Source organism: Eublepharis macularius, chromosome 9 (assembly GCF_028583425.1).
Source record: "Eublepharis macularius isolate TG4126 chromosome 9, MPM_Emac_v1.0, whole genome shotgun sequence".
NCBI classification, from domain to species: Eukaryota; Metazoa; Chordata; class Lepidosauria; order Squamata; family Eublepharidae; genus Eublepharis; species Eublepharis macularius.
The window spans coordinates 19,336,316-19,356,140 of NC_072798.1; the positions used below are offsets into that span (position 1 = coordinate 19,336,316).

At 46.6% G+C, this 19,825-nt stretch overlaps 1 protein-coding gene across 2 annotated transcripts in view; it reads right to left on the reverse strand.

Moving 5' to 3' along the window:
- Window positions 1-19,825, reverse strand: part of CALD1 (caldesmon 1) — a 231,441-nt gene that overhangs the window by 123,648 nt on the left and 87,968 nt on the right. Inside the window, exon 1 of one of the 2 annotated variants that reach the window (XM_054988477.1) lies at window positions 17,540-17,588. The exons of the other annotated variant lie outside the window; for it this stretch is intronic. The gene's annotated coding sequence lies outside the window, so the exon portion shown is untranslated. Of the gene's footprint in view, window positions 1-17,539; window positions 17,589-19,825 lie in introns of those variants that run through there. 2 annotated transcript variants of the gene reach the window in all.

Below are 19,825 nucleotides of genomic sequence, written 5' to 3' on the forward strand. Positions count from 1 at the left end.
CTAAATAAATAAATAAAAATAACAGTAAATCAATATAGACCAGTATAAGAACTTAAGAAGAGTCTTGCTGGATCAGACCCAGGACTTTTTTTCAGGGGGAACGCGGGAGAATGGAGTTCCGGAACCTCTTGAAAATGGTCACATGGCTGGTGGCCCCTCCCCCTGATCTCCAGACAGAGGGGAGTTTAGATTGCCCTCCGCGCCTTAGCAGCATGGAGGGCAATCTAAACTCCCCTCTGTCTGGAGATCAGGGGGCGGGGCCACCAGCCATATGACCATTTTCTCTGAGGTCAACCCACTGAGTTCCACCACCTCTTGTCCCAGAAAAAAAGCCCTGATCAGACCAAAGGACCATCTAGCCCACAGAGGATGACCAGATGCCCAAGAAAGCCTAAAAGCAGCTGCTCAGTGGCCCAGGCTGCCCCTACTGCTGCCCCCCACCAGCAACTGGTTATTCAAGGGGTTACTGCCTGCAAACATGGAGGCCCAATTAACCACCACGGCTGATCGCCATTGAGGGATATATCCTTTCAAAGCCACTATGCTGGGGAGGGGGCATCACAATACCGTAGTGCAAGGAATTCCTTAATTTCAGCTGCAGTCCTATGCATCCTTTGGATCAGGCTGTACATATGTTGAAGAAAGCAAGGTGGAGGGGCTGTTTTGAACATTTTCATGTTGTTCACATGATTTCAAGTAATCTTTCTGAAGCTCTTTGCAACTGGATTGGACTTTTACCATCTTTGGAAACCATCAGATTCCATCTGCAAATGCTTTACTCCTAACTCTGGCTCATTGATGGTGATGATCAGTAAGCAGCGAAGCTTCAAATGTAAACCTTAGAGACATCCTCGGTTTACTTCCTTCCGTTGTGAACCCTCCACATTTATCCCTTTTTGCTTCTAAATTTAAATGAAAGGCCAGCACCATTTTCATTATTCTATGAAGGCTAAAAACCGGCTGAAATGTTAGACCCACTAAGCATAATCCAACACAGTTAGACCATTGACTATTGTGCAGAGGCCACCAGAGAGTGCTTCAGTATGTGCTGGTGCACCACATGAGGCCCATTACACACACGATACATTTCCTGACAGCCCTTGCTTGCATGGAATAATCTCTGGTGCACCAAAACTAGAAATAGCATGAATAGCTACTGTTTTCTTCTTCAGATGCATTCCAATGTCACAGATAAGTTCCCTGAACCTGCAACAAATTTATGGACGTTTTCCAGAGATCCATCAAAAAAGGAGTGGCTGAAATGCTATTAAGTCCATTGTGAATTCAGATCGGCATTTTCTTGCCTAATAACATGTCTGTGCTTCTGAATGGGACATATGACTAATAATGGACAAGCTATCTCCCAGTTTGCATTGCACTTAGTTCAGTTTTCCCAAGCATTTTTGAAGCTCTCTCTGGAAAAACCAGGGTTTTCCCAACAGTTTCCCCCAAAACGTACCCTTGTGAGGGAGATCAGAAGCAGAGAGGGGTGAGTGGATGGGTTTAAAACTGCAGAAGTCTGCTATTGAAAGTCTGGATGCTGCTGTAGAGCATCCTTTGTTACTGCCTGGGGGATATCCTTTGCGCTTCTTAGCTCAATCTAATGATAGAGAGGCATTGGAACCCCCCCCCCCCAGGCACCCCATGCTCTCCAGAATCCAGACCTTATACGTGACATTCCTGTTCAGTTGTTGCTTGATTTCCTTGCAGCATTTTCCTCCCCTTTCTTCACAAGTATAAAAAAAGGCAAGACAGCAGAGATGCCTGCCCTGGAACAAGCTTATTATGAGATGGGCCTAAACTTTGGAGGAGGGCTTGGACTCAGCTCCTAAGGGCTTGGTGCTTTCTGAACTGGAGTATTTCATCATCCCCAATGCCAAATTTCAGCACCATCAGTAAACAAGGGATTGGATCCAGACAATCTGGATCCAGACTGGGTCCAGTCTGCCACCGATTCCCCTTCCCACTGCTGACCACCCTATATGTCATTGCTCACAGTTCCCTTTCCCCCAGGAGCAGCATTTCGTGGAGATCAGTGGGCTACAGTGGAGGGAGGGAGGGGAAGGCAAGGACATTCCGTTCTGCTGATGGAAAAATTAATGGTCTCGACCCAACCCAAGATGCACAATTAAGTCTAATGCACAATTAAGTCTAAAGACTCAAGAGGCTTGTGATGTTCAACGAGTATTTGGACCCAAGTTGTCAACCCACATTTTTGTAGCTAAGTGTTCCACACATGGTATCCCAACATGCAGGAAGGCGCAGACGCATCTCTGAAATTAGAGAGTGTTTTTTCACATCCTTGACCTCTTCTGCGAATAAGACTTACATTCCAGACCCCAAAACTATGCCCCAGAGTACACATTTCACACTGCTATGTGGGTCTACAATTTTTGCCTAAGGCTCAAACTTTTTGGAAATGGAAGGCTGCCTTTGACAAAAGAGGCTATTCAAGTTATGTGCCTTTTTGCCCTAAAAGCGGAGCAGGTGGTATCAAAAAGTCACACTTCATTTCTATCACGTCCTTCTTAAGAATTAGGCTTGCTTTTAATCAGACTTTCAAAGCCGGGCCTAATGCTGGGTGACATGGCCTGAGATGGCTAATCCAATCCCTACGAAACAGCTCCTCAACCCCAAAGTGATACTTGGAGTCAGGGGAGATTAAATTATTTGAGAACTCTCTCATATAGTAAAAACATAAGAATTGTAATAATATATAATTTGCAGAGCAAAAAAGGTTTGATGTTCTTTCTCATGATAGTGCTGACTTTTCTGGAGGAGTCTGACAAGCAAATAGAGCTTGTAATAAGGGCCTCTAAGTACCTGGCGTGGCGGAAAAGAATGTACTGTAAGAATGTTTGCCTCGGGAGATGTCATGCAGATCAGGAGGGTTGCTGTGCAAAGAGAAAAGGTGTAGGGGATTGCCTATGCCGAGAGCCCAATACACTGCTGAGCTCCAGATCCAAACCTAAGACTACTTAGCCAAATGTACAGGAGAGGAGCGCGTTCCATTAGTAACTCAGCAAACCTCCAAGATGGGGTCTGCAACCTATAGATCTACAGCCCTATGTGGCTCAGAGGTGGTGGTGGAAAGTGCCGTCAAGTCATAGGCAACAACAACAACAACAATAATAGATTTATAACTGACCTTCAGGACAACTTAATGCCACACACAGAGTGGTTTACAAAGAGCGTTATTTGCAAAATCTTATGCAGTGACTTGGGGCTGCAATTAATTTAGAACGGCGGTCGGCACCCTGTAGCCAATCACTGCAGAGAACACGGAATTCAAGAGACGAAGTGAACAATCAGAACGTTTCGGTGTGGTGGCAGTCCCAACAAAATGCATGAAAGCAAGTGCAACATTTCTTAACGAGCATCGCTGTTCCCTGTTCAGAGCAGACAATGTCCCCCACACCACTCTAAAACATATGTGGTGCTGCCAGTACGCATGGAGAGCTTTATGGGCATGGGGCTTTCCTGTTCTGTGCTAGAGGCATTTCCCTTCACATGGGTGAAGCCCTAACATATGCTGGACTTTGGATCACACCCACTGTTTACAATTATATTCCAGGAAGTGAGACCAAGTATCTGAAAAATTTATAAGACTGCCTTAATTGTATGGGCTCTGTTTCTATGGCAGTTCCCCCCACCCCCGGAAGAATCTCAAGTTTCATATATAACATTACATTTCTAGCCAACATGGTCAAAGCAAAAGAAAAAAGATTGTTTCTGTTCAAAGTACTCTGTTGGAGGTACTAAGGGCTGATATGGGACAAAACTCTTATGGTCACTACAGGGACCTTCCAGCACATGCATACATGCAGGGAGTTCTGGGCTAGCAAAGTCACAGCTAGCCAAGGATCCGGGTTTCTAAGTCGCTTCAGTATGCTCCATAAAGATTCAGAGCATACTGAAGTATTGGGGGAGGGGGGAGGCCCACCCCCACCCTTAAACTCCTACCCCTACCCTCAAATCTCATCCCCACCCCACTTACCTGGCCAAGCAGAAGGCTGGAGCTGACGCTGCATTGGCCAGGTGACTGGCAGAGAGGGCCTTCCCTGCTGTCGTGCAGCCGCAGCCAGCTGACCGGCAGAGAGGGCCTTCCCTGCCATTGCGCAGCCACAGCCAGCTGGCCAGCAGAGAGGGCTGCCGCTGCCGCCACTGGAGGCCAGCTTGGAGGCGAGAGGCCGCCTCCTCCAGCACGCACCTGGTAAGTGGGGGTTGGGGGTAAAGGTAGGGATTAGGGAATGGGAAAGTTTAAAGGGCCCTTTAAACGTAACCCCCGAGGCCCTGAAGCTTCCAGAAGGATATGATTCAGAAATGCTGAAGCTTTCCGAATCGGGCCCGATTCAGGTATTTTATCCGAATCAGATACCCGAAGCGCACACACCTAGATATAACCCTTCTTCACTTAGCTTGAAAGGGAGTATCCACTTATTACCCAATCACTCTTGCCAAAAACACACACACACACGTTCTGTGGTGTCTGTGTCAAGCAGGATTCAGCTTTTGCTGACACTTATACGAAGAATTCTTAACTAGAATTCTTTTTCAGGAAAGTGAGGTTACAGTTAAGGCAAAGTATTTCTCTTCCTCACTCCAGAGGGGAACCTGTCTGATCTTTCCTGACAGACTCACAAACTCTTCTAAAGGAAATCCTGTCAGCAACCATCACCCTGAATGCTGGTTCCGACTGGTCAGTCAGAGAGGAGAGAGCCACTTGTCAATCAAGCTCTAATTCCAGGCAATTGTTAACTCGTTCCCTTCCAGCTCTCTGATTGCTGCACCTAGGAAACCTTCTTTAAAGTGCATTCCATCACACCCTGCTCTTTACAGCTCATCTCCAGTTGAAAGGATCAGGTAGTAGGTGACGCAAAAGACCCAGAGACCCTGGACAGCCATTGCCAGTCAGAGTAGACGACCCTGACTTTCATAGCCTAATGGTCTCATTCATAACCTGTTCACAAGCATACTTCTCGCATATATGCACGTATTTCTGTTTGTAAGGAACAGCCAACATATGTCCACTTAACAAAAGAAACTAGGGACCGGTACTTGGATAAATGTACATGTGTTGTACATGTGTTGAATGTAATTTAAGTATTTATTTACTTCATTTATATCCCACCTTTTTCCCAGTGGCAACCCAGAGTGGCTCAGATCCCTCTCTCCTCCTCCATTTTAACTTCACAAGAACCTTATGAGGTAGGCTAGGCTGAGAGTGTGTAACTGGCCCAAGGTCACACAGCAAGCTTCAAGGCAGAATAAGGATCACAGAGCGGAGAATTGCTCAACACACACACAAGCTGTACACGGATTGTTCATGCGTTCACTATAACTTGTGAACAGGGCTAGTATAAGGCAGTTTCATATGTACACAAGGCAACTCTCTTGCCCAGCCTCCATTTCCTATTGGCTCTGAAGGAGCTCAGCCCCGCATCTGGAAGTTTCCAAAGACGCAAGGAGGCCACTGGAGTTGCCACCTATCAGATTTGGGCGCCTTACCTCGCAGGGAGAAAGTATTTTCCTTCCCGGATAAATCACCAGACCGCCTAGGCTCCGTCCGAGGTCAGCCTAGAATCCCCCCTTTCATCTTCTCACAGCCTGTACTGGCCAACAAAATACAGCTGCTACTTTGGAGAGATTTTCCTCATGGCATTCTTCAGTCCATATTTCTTTTGTTACAGATTTTGCCATTCCTCTCAACAGAAAAAGAAGGGGGGGGACTGTTTATGGTCATGGGTAATTTTTAAAAATTAACTGAATTGTGGCATCCGTCTTGGGATCTCACTCCAATTAAAAGCGGGCAGCTTTCCTCCTACGCTTCTGGTTTTTAAGTACTGCCAATGCTGGTCCACGCCGTCCTTCACTTTCTTTCATGGGTGGGAAACAGAGCCCTGCCTTTAAATAACTTGATCTAGCTAAGGCATTTCTTTGATAATTCTGCCCTTGCTGTTTCCCATCTTCTTCTTGCTTTTGGTTTTACGGCTGAATTTGCTGCATAGTTTGTTTACATGGGAAGAATTACCAAGAGAGGATTTCACTAGGCCGTTGTTTCCAAGATATCATTAAAACGTTTAATGCCTTTTCCTACAAAGGAAGGCTTTTATTATGAAGTTCTGGCCAATAGGAGCCAAGCTGGCAACAACAAAGGAGCAGACAAACAACTAAATTTATCTCAATTACCCAAACAGGTGACCTAAGCTGCAAGAGCCATTTTAATGCGCTGTAATGGTTGCTCCAACAAGGCCTGTCATTTTTTCACCTGCAGCAGATAAACCCCCAGGCACTGATCTCAATCCCCTACCCTCAGGAAATTGAGGACTGAAGGAAAAAAATAGCTGGAAAACACCTCCAGAGTGATGCTCTAGAAATCCCCCCATGTCTCTATGGTCTTTATCCTAGAGATTAGGGGAAATTCCTAGCGTGTCACCCTGACATGACATCACATCCTCCCCAAACTCCACCCTCCCCAGGCACCACCCTCAACATCTCCCAGCATTTGCCAAGGCAGAGCTGGCAAACCTAGCTGAAAGCGAAGCTGAGACAAGTTGTATCTTGTAGGGAGCTTAGGTTAGCCTCCATGAGAAGCAGTTCTTTCTTGTAGCAAACAAAGATGTGGTGGGATTAGGTTTACCATTCCCCCACTGACAACACCAAATTCCCCCATTGCCAGCAGGAGCTTCCTGCCACCACTCGGCTGGTGGGGAAAAAATGGTAGGAAATGGGGAGCAACGTTAGCAGCGTCACAATGAGCTGACATCACTCCCCATGTGCCCAGAAGTGATGTCAGTGATTCACCAGGAGAAGCCAGGGGTGCTCTGGCATTTGAGCGAAACTCTATGGTTACCATAGAGCTTTGCCCAAATACCAGAGTGTCCCCAACAGCCCCTGGTGATGGGCTGATGTCATGAGCTAGCCCTCCAGCCACCTGGTAAATCCTCAACCCTCCTGGTTGCCACCCGATGTGGGATGCTGTCTTCTGAGAGCTCTGAATGGCCTCTTTTCGCATACGTGCTACATGCTACGTAAGACCATCATCTTCTGGGCATGGAGTATGTGCTACACCGTGCGCTCTTGTTTATCCCGTGTTTTTGCTGATTATTTTTCTCACTGCCCTCTTCTTTTATGCATATCTTTATTTTATCTGCCTTGTTTCACTATCATGTTACGGCTATTTATATTTACCATTTGCATTATTTTAAATTATTATATGTTTTTGGTAGAATCCAAATGGTAAAAAGCTCTAACCGGGAGGAACCATTTCAAGTGGTACACAGAGGTCAGCGAGAGTGTGGGGGATCTATTTCATACACTTGTTTTTCTGTTTGTAGGATGCTGTTCTGCCACTCAAGAAGAATCATAGCATTAGACAATTACAAGATATCGTTCACCATAATAAAATCTATAGATAAAGACAAGATACAACCCAGTGCTATTCAACTGAACCAAGTGGTTTAATCTTTTACTGGAATAGACTATTTCAGGTTGCAGGCGGGAAGGCAGCTGTATGTTTGAACATTCTGCATGCGCGCACACACCTCAGAATTCTCCCTGCACAAAGAAAAATGGCATATCAGGGAGAAGACTTGTCAGAAGCTTCTTCCCTGACAGACTAGCTTTTTATATGCAAGGAATTTTTCCCTGCAGGCTCATGCAGACATCTAACACCTCCTCCCCACCTCCCAGTCTGCAGCTTGTAAATGAGGTTTCTGGGAAATGATTCATAAACAGCTTGGCGTGACTCAGGTTTGCCTCTCTTCCCCCTCACGTATTTATTCACTTACTTCTTTTATACCCTGCCTTTCTCCCCAGTGGAGATCCAAGATGGCTTACATTATTCTTCTCCCCTCCATTTTATCATCACGACAACCCTATGAGGTAGTTCGGCTGGCCGCATGTTGCTGGCCCAAGATCACCCAGCAAACTTCCATGGCAGAGTGGGGATTCAAACCTGGATCTCCCAGATCCAGACCAATACTCTAACCACTACGCCACACTGGATCTCTAGAGAATCTTCATGTGAGTTGAACCGTACAAGTTTAAATGCCCGAGAGTGCGGACCCTGCTCATATGATCTATCACCTGCAAATAAGAAGACAGTTCTTGCAAGAAAGGCCAACTTTTAATGTGATCTTATGAGCCTATGGTCACATTAACAGTTTTGTCCTTGGTCAATGCAGCTGTGCATGCTGAGGGTCAACTCCTGCTGCACTCTACCACATAACTTCCCAGCAGCGAGAGTGCATCTGACGAAGAGAACTGTGATTCTCAAAAGCTTATGCTACAATAAAGTTGGTTAGTCTTAAAGGTGCTACTGGACTCTTTTTGATTTAACACCAGCTTGATACACAGAACATAAAAGTAGCCAAGACAGCTCTGTGATTCCTAGAGAGGTGTGGCATCACTTCTAGGGAAACCCAAAAGTGATGTCACGCCATCGCCAACAGCATTTCCCCCCTTTTATTCTTTCTCCTGCTGGCAACAGGAGCGCTAGTAGGCATACGGCAACCCTGAAATCATTCTTTGTACTAGAGGTCCTATTCAGCTATCACAGTTAAAAGCCAAGGATGGACATGGCTTCCATAAATCTCTGCAATCCACTTTTAAATCCACCCAAGGACATATGGTGGCAATGCGTTCCACAGGTCAACTACTCACTGTATGAAACGCTTAGTGATTAAGTGGCTGGGATGCAAATCAGCACTCTGCTGGTTTGAATCCCACTACTTCCATGGGTATGCTACTGTAGCATAATGGTTAAGTAGTTGGGCTGTGAATTAGCACTCTGTTGGTTCGAGTCCCACTCCTGCTATGAGCTCAGCAGGTGGCCTTGGGTAAGCCACTCCTCCTCAACCCCAGTTCCCCAGCTGTATTGTGGGGATAATAATAACACTGACTTTGCTCACTACTCTGAACGGACACTAATCTGTCCAGAAGGGTGGTATATAAGCACACTGTTGTTGTTATATGAAGTATTTGCTTTAGCTCCATCTTGAATTCAGTGTACCTCAGGTTCACAGCATAACCCCATGTTCTGAAGCATTATAGGAAATGAGAAAAAAAATTCTCTCCAGATGTAATAGGTCAAGCTTTCTCTGTCATGAGGATAAATTACAGGAACCTGCTTCATTCTTGCGTATTCAGGACCAGCATACAGGACCAGGGTACATTTAACAAAAAATGTGGCAACTTTTCAGACTGCCTTGGAGGCAAACCTGTGAAGACCAGCAGGTATGTACGATGCTAGTTTCCACAGGGCAGCAGTTGCCATGTCAAACTGTTTCCAAAGATGGTGAGGGGTTTGGAGACCAAGTCCCATGAGGAAAGGTTGAAGGAGCTTGGTATGTTTAGCCTTTAGAGGAGACAACTGAGACATGATATGATAACCATCTTCAAGTACTTGAAAGGCTGTCATATAGAGGATGGCATGGAGTTGTTTTCCATGGCCCCAGAAGGTTGGATCAGAACCAATGGGTTGAAATTAAATCAAAAGACTTTTTGGCTAAACATTAGGAAGAATTTCCTGACCATTAGAGTGGTCCCTCAGCGAAACAGTCTTCCTCAGGAGGTGGTGGGCTCTCCTTTGGAGATTTTTAAGCAGAAGCTAGATGGCCATCTGACAACAGTGCTGATTCTGTGAACCTGGGCAGATCATGAGGGGGAGGGCAGGAAGGGAAACATCAGTGCTTAGTTCTCATGGTCCCTTCTTACACGTCCAGGGTAAGGCCGATCACCACTTTGGGATCAGGGAGCAATTTTCCCCAGGCCAGTTTGGCTAGGGATCCTACCGGTGTTTTGCCATCTTCTGGGCATGGAGCAGGGATCACTGGGAGTGTGGGAGGGGAAGTAGTTGTGAATTTCCTGCACTGTGCAGGGGGTTGGACTAAATGACCCTAGAGGTCTCTTCCAACCCTATGATTCTATGATTCCTGTGATTTTGCATGAGAACAACCCTTTAGCCAAAACATCCAGCACAACTCCTTACAAATCTCAACATCTCAAATAGCACAGGCAGTTTGAGACAGGTGTTTGCCCAACAGAATATCCTACCAGAGCCATCTGTTCACTGCTATTAATAAAAAATTACTCACTTAACTTGATTTCCCCAGACATTAACGTCCAACATCACAACCTCTAGGCTGACTCTGCTACCAAGTGATGGCAGGCTGTGGAGTTTGCTGCTCTTGTTTCCAGCCAAGCTGAAAAAATATTTCCCCCTCCCCTCCCTGGTTTTCCCTTCCAAGTTTTAATCTCCAGAATTTGTACCATAATGAAACAGGAAATCGCCATTGGAACGGATGGTGAATGGAAACTGACTCAAAGCACCATTTGGGCAGCAGTTAGCATTGTCCAGATTGGCAGAAAACAGAACTCTCTTATAATGAGGAGGCAGTAATGATCCAAAGACAACGAGTCACTGAAAATGAAGATGGATCTCTTTAGCAAGACCATTAAAAACATTCTGGACACGAGGGACGGCAGAAAGGGTTGGATATTTGGAATGAAAGAGCTGTAATATTTATACGTACTGTGATAAAGCCGCAAAACTGTGTGCTCGTGTTTGTATGCAAATGTACATATCATTTTATTGCCCTTTCAGGCCAAACATATTGTGCGATCTGAACAGCTTTCTGCTTCACTGTTCTATTGAAGATTGCGGGGGGAGCTTACATTAAAGCGGAGAGTTGTGACTCTCAGAGCGGGAGTCTGGTAAGGAAGCAAGGAGATCTATGAAGTTCCCAAGTTGGTCAAAGTGAGGAGCCAGGCCAGAGAGAACACTGGCCGCTGATAGCTGCAATACCATCTTCCAGACAGCTGCATCGGTGGCGCTGCAGAGCAGCAGAGAACAGGGCAGTCACTCCCTCCTCTGGCAACGCAAAGAACAAAAGGAGTTTGAAGGATTTGTATAAAGTCAGATAATTTCAATAGTGGGCCTGCTGTGACTACACATTTGTAACATTTCAGACAGATGCCACGGTTCTTTTGGTTTTCCGCAAAAGATGGACTTAAGCAGCACCGACTGGCCATCCCTGGTGTCGGTCACAAAGCTCCCTTCTCATAGTATTTTTCAAAGCATAAAGAAAAACTCTGTATAAAATACAAAAACAACAACAACGCACCAAACAAACTTGTAGGACTAGATAAATAATATATCCACCTGATAGCATGGGGGGAGGGTGAAGAGGAAAAGGCCATCAGAATTTGATGCACAAGCGTCATGTGTCACTTGAGAAGAGAAAGCAACCCCACTCCTTTCTCCAAGTACATGAGTGCACAGGGTGGGGGCGCAACTATACATCATGCTGGGAGTCCCATGGACAGAGCTGCCCGCAGTTTTTAAAATGCACTTACCAAGCATGCGAAGGTCCAACTGAGGCTGAGATCATGGCATGACGGGAAGAAAATTTTAAGATGACACACAAACACATGCATGATTTCCCAACCCAAATCACAAGTGACAGAGCACCAGGGCTTTTTTTCAGCTGGAACGTGGTGGAACGGAATTCCGGAACTTCTTGAAAATGGTCACATGGCTGGTGGCCCCATCCCCTGATCTCCAGACAGAGGGGAGTTTAGATTGCCCTCTGCGCCGCTGGGCAATCTGTCTGGAGATCGGGGGGCAGGGCCACCAGCCATGTGACCATTTTCGCAGAGGGTAATTTAAACTTTTAAAAACTCCCCCCCCCACTGTTCCAGCTGACCCAAAGTGACATCATTGGCCCTGGGAGCATGCATGCACTTTGCGCGCGCGCATGTGGTACCAGGGGCACCACCTCCCTCCAAGAGTTGCCCCCTGTGCTGGCAACCCACTGAGTTCCACCACCTCTTTCCCCAGAAAAAAAGCCCTGGAGAGCACTATTGGCAGGGAGAATTCAAATGAATTGAAGGGAGGGCAAGGTTCATCAGGCTACACATTCTGAAATGTGTAATTTCAGAGAATTCTGAAATTCTCCTGGTTATATTAGAATTATGGAGGAGAGTAGTTCAGGGAAGAGGGACATTCTGAAATACTGAGGAACAGAATAGGGGAAATTCCCTCATCCTTACTTTAGCAGTGAATATCATTGACGCATTGAAATAGAATACCTCCAAATGTATCTGGATTAAAGGCCGCTGTCTTTTCCTATGCAACTGTCCTTCCCCACCACCCTTGCAGCTGCTTAATCCCTCTTGATCTTCTCCGTATCTCCGCCTCATTCCAGAAGGGAGATCTGAGCATACAGCTAATCCAGATGTGGTTGAGCTGCTCATCTGGGTCCCATTGAGTTTGATGGATGCATCTGTTGCTGGACCTAGAGATGTCCGTCCCCATCCAGGGCCACTAGTGACTACCACTGGAACGTGGCCATAAGCATTTATGATCTGTTTCAGAAGAGACTGCTTCTGGCTACTTGTTTGGATGGCCAGCTGTATGACAGGCCATGTTAATGCAGATGTTTAAGTTAACATATACAAACTCCCAATCCAAATGAAGAAAGAAAGCCAGCAATTGGAAACGGTCCAGTGTACCATTATGATGGAAGAACAGCAGCTGGGGAAACGGAGGTCAACTCAGCAATGTTATTCTTTCATTAAAAATAAACACGGCGTTTGCCATCAGGGGATTGGTTAGCATTCCATACGTAGTATTGCGCGGAGAGGAGGGGGCGATGTTTTCTTTCATTCTAATCTTATCAAAAGTTGTGCACCTTGTCACCATAACACCAGGCAAGCATGCAATGTCACAGAACAACCCACTTTTGCGCAAGGCATTAGAGGGAGAAAATTGGATGTTTGTATATTCTTCCTCTATGGATCAGATACTGGGCAGTATCCAACCACTCCATGTGCAGAAAATGGTACGTTCCCAGCTTTCCTCCCCATTGCTGCTGCTATTTCTGACCTTTGCAGTGATCTGTAATGAGGTCACGAGAGCCTGGAGGAACAACCATGCGGATTGGGGGTGGTGTGGAGTGAGGAAGGACAAGAATTGCTGCTCCTTGCTCTTCCAGAGGCAAAGCTTGGGGCAATGTCACCCCCTTGCCACTATTTTCTCCCCCTTGCCAACCCTCCTGACTCTTTTCCTGCAACTTCTGGCATGATGAAACACCAACCAGTTCAGCTCACATTCTGTTTGCCAGGCACGATCAACCAAATTTTTGACAGACTGTTCATTGACCCGTTTGCTGCTGTTCAGCCGGTTGCTTCAATATATTCCTTCTTAATGGCGCACTACAGCACAACTGGCTTCTTGCACATGCACACTCGCACACAGACTTAGAAAATCTATCCCCTTTCTTGGGCCCTGTTTGGAAGTCTGCACCTACTTCCTAAATCTTTCCACAGTTCTCCTGCCAGTGTTAAAACTGCTCTCCATTAGGACTTGTCTACCAATGCTTCACACTCAAATCCTCTCCGCTAGGGCTGAAAACAGACCCTCCTCTTTCCAGCTCATGCTACCCAATCAGATCCCTTGCAGTAGACTGCCACTCAAAGCTCTCTGATTCTGTGAGGGATTAACTCTTAAGGGGCGGTTGCCCCGGGCGCAAAATTTGCAGGGGGGAGTGCAAGAGACTGCATCGCGCCCTTGGGGATGCTGCCCGTAACCCCCCCCCCCTGCAGGCTGATGGGGTGGCCGGCTCACTGGGCACTGAGCCGGCCTTCCTGCAGCGGGCTGTGCAGGACGCGGCTACCCCCCTATGCAGCAGCTGCCCGCACCACCGCAGCGAGCTCGGCCCACTGCAGGAAAGCTGGCTCAGGGCCCTGCAAGCCGGCCACCCCATGAGCGCACGGGCAGCTTGGGTGGCCTCCCCAAGGGCATGGAGCAATCTCCACTCAACCGCGCCACTGCACCCTTGGGAAGGCCACTTTCACCGCTTGTGGCTGATGGGGCAACCAGCTGTTGGCACCCAGTGAGCACCTAGCGAGCTGGTGGCCCTGTCAGCTGCAAGCAGCAAAACCTGCCTCCCAAAGGGCACAGGCGGCTGCGGCGGACAGGGTGGCCACGTCTTTGCCCCGGGTACCTTACAGGCATACTACGCTGCTGGTCCTATAACGGTTTGTGTACCGCACTTCCAGGCTTTGTAAAACGTGCAATCTGTTACAACTGCCAAGCGATTTGGATTTGCAGAATTTTTGCGCTCATGCAGGTGTGCAAAAATCCAACACAAACCTTTTCAGCGGGTATCCAAGTCATTTGTTGCTGAGCCAAAGAGAAACAGGTGATCAGCATGTCTCAGAGCTAAGCTACAAAAGACGAATTACTCGAGGAGGAGTACGTGAAGGGTGTCACAATGTTAGCTGGGAAGCTGAGTTTTAAAAGAGATCAGAAGGCTTTGTCAATTTCCCCTCTGGACAGAGCCAGGGAGATAGCTCCTCAGAAGGTTTGTTTATTTCTTCTTTGCCTCTTAAAAGGGGAAGTGAAACTGACAGAGCCTTCTGAGGCAAAGGTGAAATTAACAAACCCTCTGAGGAACCATCTTTGCTGCTTTGTAGAGAGGGGAAATTAACAAAGCCTTCCAATCTCTTTTAGAACTCAGCTTCCCAGCTAACATTGCGACTCCTTTCACGTGCTCCTCATGTAATTCATCTCTCGTAGCTTGGCTCTCAGAGTCACAGTAAAACAGAAACATGGACTGGCAAGCATAGGGTTGAAAATTCAGGTAAATTTGGGGGTGAAGTCTGGGGAGGGCAGGGTTTGGGGAGGAGAGGAGATGGAATCAGCAGGGTATAATGTCATAGAGTCCACTCTTCAAAGCAGCCATTTTCTACAGGGGAACGGATCTCTGTTGCCTGGGGATCAGTTGTAATTCCAGATCTCCAGCCACCACCTGGAGGATTCCATCCCTATCGAGCACTTCTGAAATTCACAGCATCCCTAACAGTAACGAATCAAACAAGCTTCAGATATAGGCTTCCCTGTCTCACGACAAAGAGCTGGAGGAATTTACTGATGGCTCCAGTTTCTGGTCTCAAGCAGTACACTTTTAAAACTCGTGTTCTGTTGGGAAAGGGAGTGGGGAGTGCTTCTGTTAAGGAGCTGAGACAGGACGCATAGGAAAGGATGGACTTCAGATTTTTCCTGTTTATTTTAATGAGGCAGCTGTGGACTGAGGTTGGACGTGAAACAGGCCCACACCACAAGTAAACCAAACACAGCCCAGAACCCATGGGTTATGTCCTGCCAGACACTTGCCGATGCCCTTTATTTTTGTATTCTCAGGCAGACAGTGAGGTGAGGACACTTATCATGTAGGGGGGTGGGGAGGACATGCATGGCTGTGGGAAGGTCTTCACCTTCATGGGAGACGAGTTGCAGACCTCACGCTGATGGAGACAGACTGAACAAGGAGGGGAAATAAACCCAGGGGTGCTTGGCACGGTACCCACAAAAGCCATGAGGCTTTGGGCATGGATATATGCCTCAAGGGGCTTCTAATGGGCTGTGCCTTGTGGCTTCTGTGCCTACTGTGCAAAGCAATCCAGAGTTTCTCCTCCTGTTCAATGTGTTTATATGTTTAAATGTATAAGCTACCTTATAATAACAACAATAACAACAACAATGTGCTTATATACTGCTTATATACCACTCTGAGTGCCCCCCTCAGAGTGGTGAACAAAATCAGTGTTATTATTATCCCCACAATCCATCTGGGGCTGAGAGGAGTGGCTTACCCAAGGCCGCCTGCTCAGCTCATGGCAGTAGTGGGATTTGAACCAGCAGAGTGCTGGTTCACAACTCAGCCACTTAACCACTTACGCTGCTGCAGCAGAAACAAAACAAAAACCCTCATACACTTGGCACAGACATCCAAAAGCAAAAATTTACCCTCATAAGGACTAGTACACCTACATAGCCCAGGCAAACTTGGTCTCAGAAACCAAGCAAGGTCAGCCTTGGTTTGTAATTGGACGGGAGACCTCCAAAGAAGACCAGGGTAGCAGAGGGAGGCAATGGCAAACCATCTCTGTTAGTTGCTTATCTTGAAAACCTCAGCAGGGGTCAAATAAGTTGGCTACAGCTTGATGATACTTTCCACCACCAGGAACAAGTTCTCATTGCCTAGAAGATACAGATCTGCCCTGTACTGACCCAGACCATTGGCCCATCTCACTCAGAACTGTTTCCTCTGGCTGTCCACAACTTTCCAGGGTTTCAGGCAGAGCAAGATCTTTCCCCCAGCACCCTGAGATCTTTCAGTTGCAGATGTCAGCACTGGGTCAGCAGAGTGGGTACTTACTGAGCAGAGAACAAACCAAAGTTTGTTTAGGAACTAACATTGCAGCATAGAGAGCGAGAGAGAGACAGGTAAGTCACTAGCTACATAGGTGGCGGGGGTGGTGGTGGTAAGAAAAGAGACCAGACCAGATAGGGAACAGGAAAAAGTTGCATTCTGGAGACAACAAGGTAAGGACGTTTAGCAAACATCCCTGTCTGACTGGCTTTCCCATGTGTTGCACCTTTTAGGTACTTCTTTTCTTCTACAGTAGAAGTTGCGTATTCTAATAGACTGAACCAGGGGCAAAGCAGTTGCTTTACACACATTTTGCCCTTTAAAGTGCTGACAGCAGAGTGGGAGAGCAGGATTCAAACAGTGAAATTGTGTGCAGCTTGAAGGACTAACCCCCTCTTTTGTCCCAACTTGCTTCCAAGGCAAATGGAGGCTTGCTGAGACTGTAACTGGCATTTTCTGGACAGAACAAGGCATGCAATTGTCACTTCATCCATTGGAGTGCTGTTAGCATCGGAGAACTGCAGGGTCACTTCCCCACCCACTCTCACCAATATATGCAGCCCAAGTCCACACAAGGTTGCCAGCCCACTGACAACCCAGGCAGAAACCTTGTGAAACAGTGTTGTATGCCACTGCAATGTCACTTACAGCTGCATATCTGGAAGTGACATCACTGTTGAGTGAAGCTCTAGGATTTCTCTGAAACTCTATGGTAAAAACCATAGTGATCTGGAAAATTCCTAGCGTATTGCATGACAGCACTTCTGGGGGCACGGCTGAAAGTTACATTTAAGCATTGTGGCAGGCCATTCCCTCCTATACCCATCCCTGCTGCCCTATTGAGTGAGGGATGGAGATCCAGGGCAGGAGGCTACCTTCCATAGCAGGCAACCTGGCCACCCTAAGCCCACAAGGTATGACTAGCCAATCAGCAACTGTGTGCTTTCAAAGAACTAACAATGGCAGCTCCTCCTGAAGGTGGAATTGATGTCCTCACCCCACATTAATCAAATGCAGCTTTGGACAACAGTTCCAACTAGTAAGGCTACAGGAAGAAACATGCTACAGAAATTGACAAAGGATACAGAGAAAACAAAAGGCTCTGGCACTGATCCTACCACTTCTCCAAGCAAAGTTTGAAGCCTTCTTCCAACCTAGAGAATCTTCCTCCAATTTAAGCAGCTCTTCTGCTTAATTCGACCTTATTCTAAGGTAGGATAAATGCCACTGGCCACAGCAAAACGGCATGGATACTGGACTCAGCAGATCAATAGTTTCCTTGCAAGTAATTTCTCAGGGTAGAAATTGATCAAGCATACCTACAAGCATGCAGTAGCTGGGAGACTGCTTTTCTTCTGACCAACGAGCAGGGATAGTTCCTCTTGAGTCTTTCTATCCCAGGGCGCTGCTGAACAAATGAGACACACCCACTGAAGCCATGGCCAGATGCCTGACTGTGAGTGTGACATACAGATGGTTAAAAACCAGCCAATTTCCCCCCTCTTTGTCGGCAGGAAACACAAATACCATAAGCTATTTATGGCATTCCAGTATTTTTGTGCTTCTCATGGGAAACTGCTCAATGCAAACTATTAACAGTTCTTACTGCTGTCACGACTCCACACCACTGTGTTAACCCCACGCCCTGGTGCCATCTACCAGCATGTCTTTCCAATGTTTCCTGAATAAAAGCAAAAAATAAAATAAAAAGGAGAAGAAGGAAGGGGGGGCGGCAGGCTCAGCCATCTCTACGCTGCTAATGCTGCATCATAAGCTCAGGAAGACAGATCCTTTTTACTGTTTTGATAGGTCATGTATTTTGGTTATTAATGATCAGCAGCAGTCCAAATCCAGGACATTGTTACATGTTTTTAAGTCCCATGGGGTTTAAGCATATTTCATAGCCCCGTGGTGCAGAGTGGTAAGCTGCAGTACTGGAGCCCAAGCTCTGCTTACGACCTGAGTTCGATCCTGGCGTAAGCTGGGTTCAGGTAGCTGGCTCAAGGTTGACTCAGCCTTCCATCCTTCTGAGGTCGGTAAAATGAGTACTCAACTCAGGGCCAAGATACAAGTGACGAATGACACAGGTTGGACACTTGTCAGCTTCCCTCAAGTTTTGATGGGAAATGTAGGCGTCCTGGTCTCGCAGCTTCGCTCTCCGACTGCTGTCCAACGGACTTTTCAACTGTCACTTGTCCAACATTCCGCCAAGCTGCCTACATTTCCCATCAAAACTTGAGGGAAGCTGACAAGTGTCCAACCTGTATCAGGCGTCACTTGTAGTTTGGCCCTCAGTTTCCTGGGGGTAAAGTGTAGATGACCGGGGAAGGCAATGGCAAACCACTCCGTAAAAGTCTGCCAAGAAAACATCGTGATGCCACATCCCCCCATGGGTCAGTAATGACTCGGTGTTTGCACAGGGGACTACCTTTACCTTTACCTGTGGATAGTGTATTTTGTTACATTGCTGTTGCTGAACTCTGAACAAATCAAGGAAATTAACCTAGTCTCTGTATCACCTGGATTCCTTCAGAAACGGCATCATATTCTTTCAGTTCTTCCACATCAAACTGTATGCCATGTATAAGCATCTTATAGAATTCATTCCCAGAAGATATGGGATAGCTACTAGCATAGATGACCAAGTTTCGAAAAGATGAGACAGATTTCTCCAGTAAGTGATATTATTAGAACCAGATGGTGGTTAGAATGTAAGATCAGACCCTGCAACAGACCCAGATGCCAACTCTGCCCACATATCTATCCAGAAAATACAATTACAGGACCCAATGTTGTCAACTACACAATCTCTGGATTTTACAGCTGCTTATCCTCCAATGTGATATATGCCCTTATATGCCAACAATGCCCCTCTGCTCTGTACATAGGACAAACCAGTCAACCTCTGTGCAAAAGAATAAATGGACACAAATCTGACATCAAAAATGACAATATCCAGAAACCAGTAGGAGAACACTTCAATCTACCAGGACACTCTATCTAGGACTTAAAAGTCGCTATACTTCAACAGAAACACTTCAAAAGCAAAATCTAATAGGCAGCGGCTGAATTGGAATGCATATGTAAATTTGACTCAGTCAGACTTGGATTGAATAGAGACTCTGGATGGTTCTCTCATTATCAGAAGTAACTGCCGTTCAGGCATTCCATTCAGATTCATCTATGGAGGGGAGGGGTCACACCCAGCCTGAATTGTGCACTCCACCTCTTTCATGACTTTTGCAACAGATCTGCTCCCCCTCTCCTCACCACCTATATATCTCTGGCCAGTTTCTTCACACCCTCCATGCATCTGACAAAGAGAACTGTGGTTCTCGAAAGCTTATGCTACAATAAAGTTGGTTAGTCTTAAAGGTGCTACTAGACTCTTTACCATTTTGCGACTATAGACCAACACGGCTAATTCCTCTGGATCTAAGACTATGGTCTGGGAGGCCCAGGTTCAAGTGCCCACTCCGCCATGAAGCTGGCTGAGTAACCTTGGGCCACACACCCTCAGCCTAGCCTCTCTCACAGGATTACTGTGATAAAATGGAGGAGGAAAGGATGGTATGCACTGCCCAAAAAGTGTTTAATTAATGAAG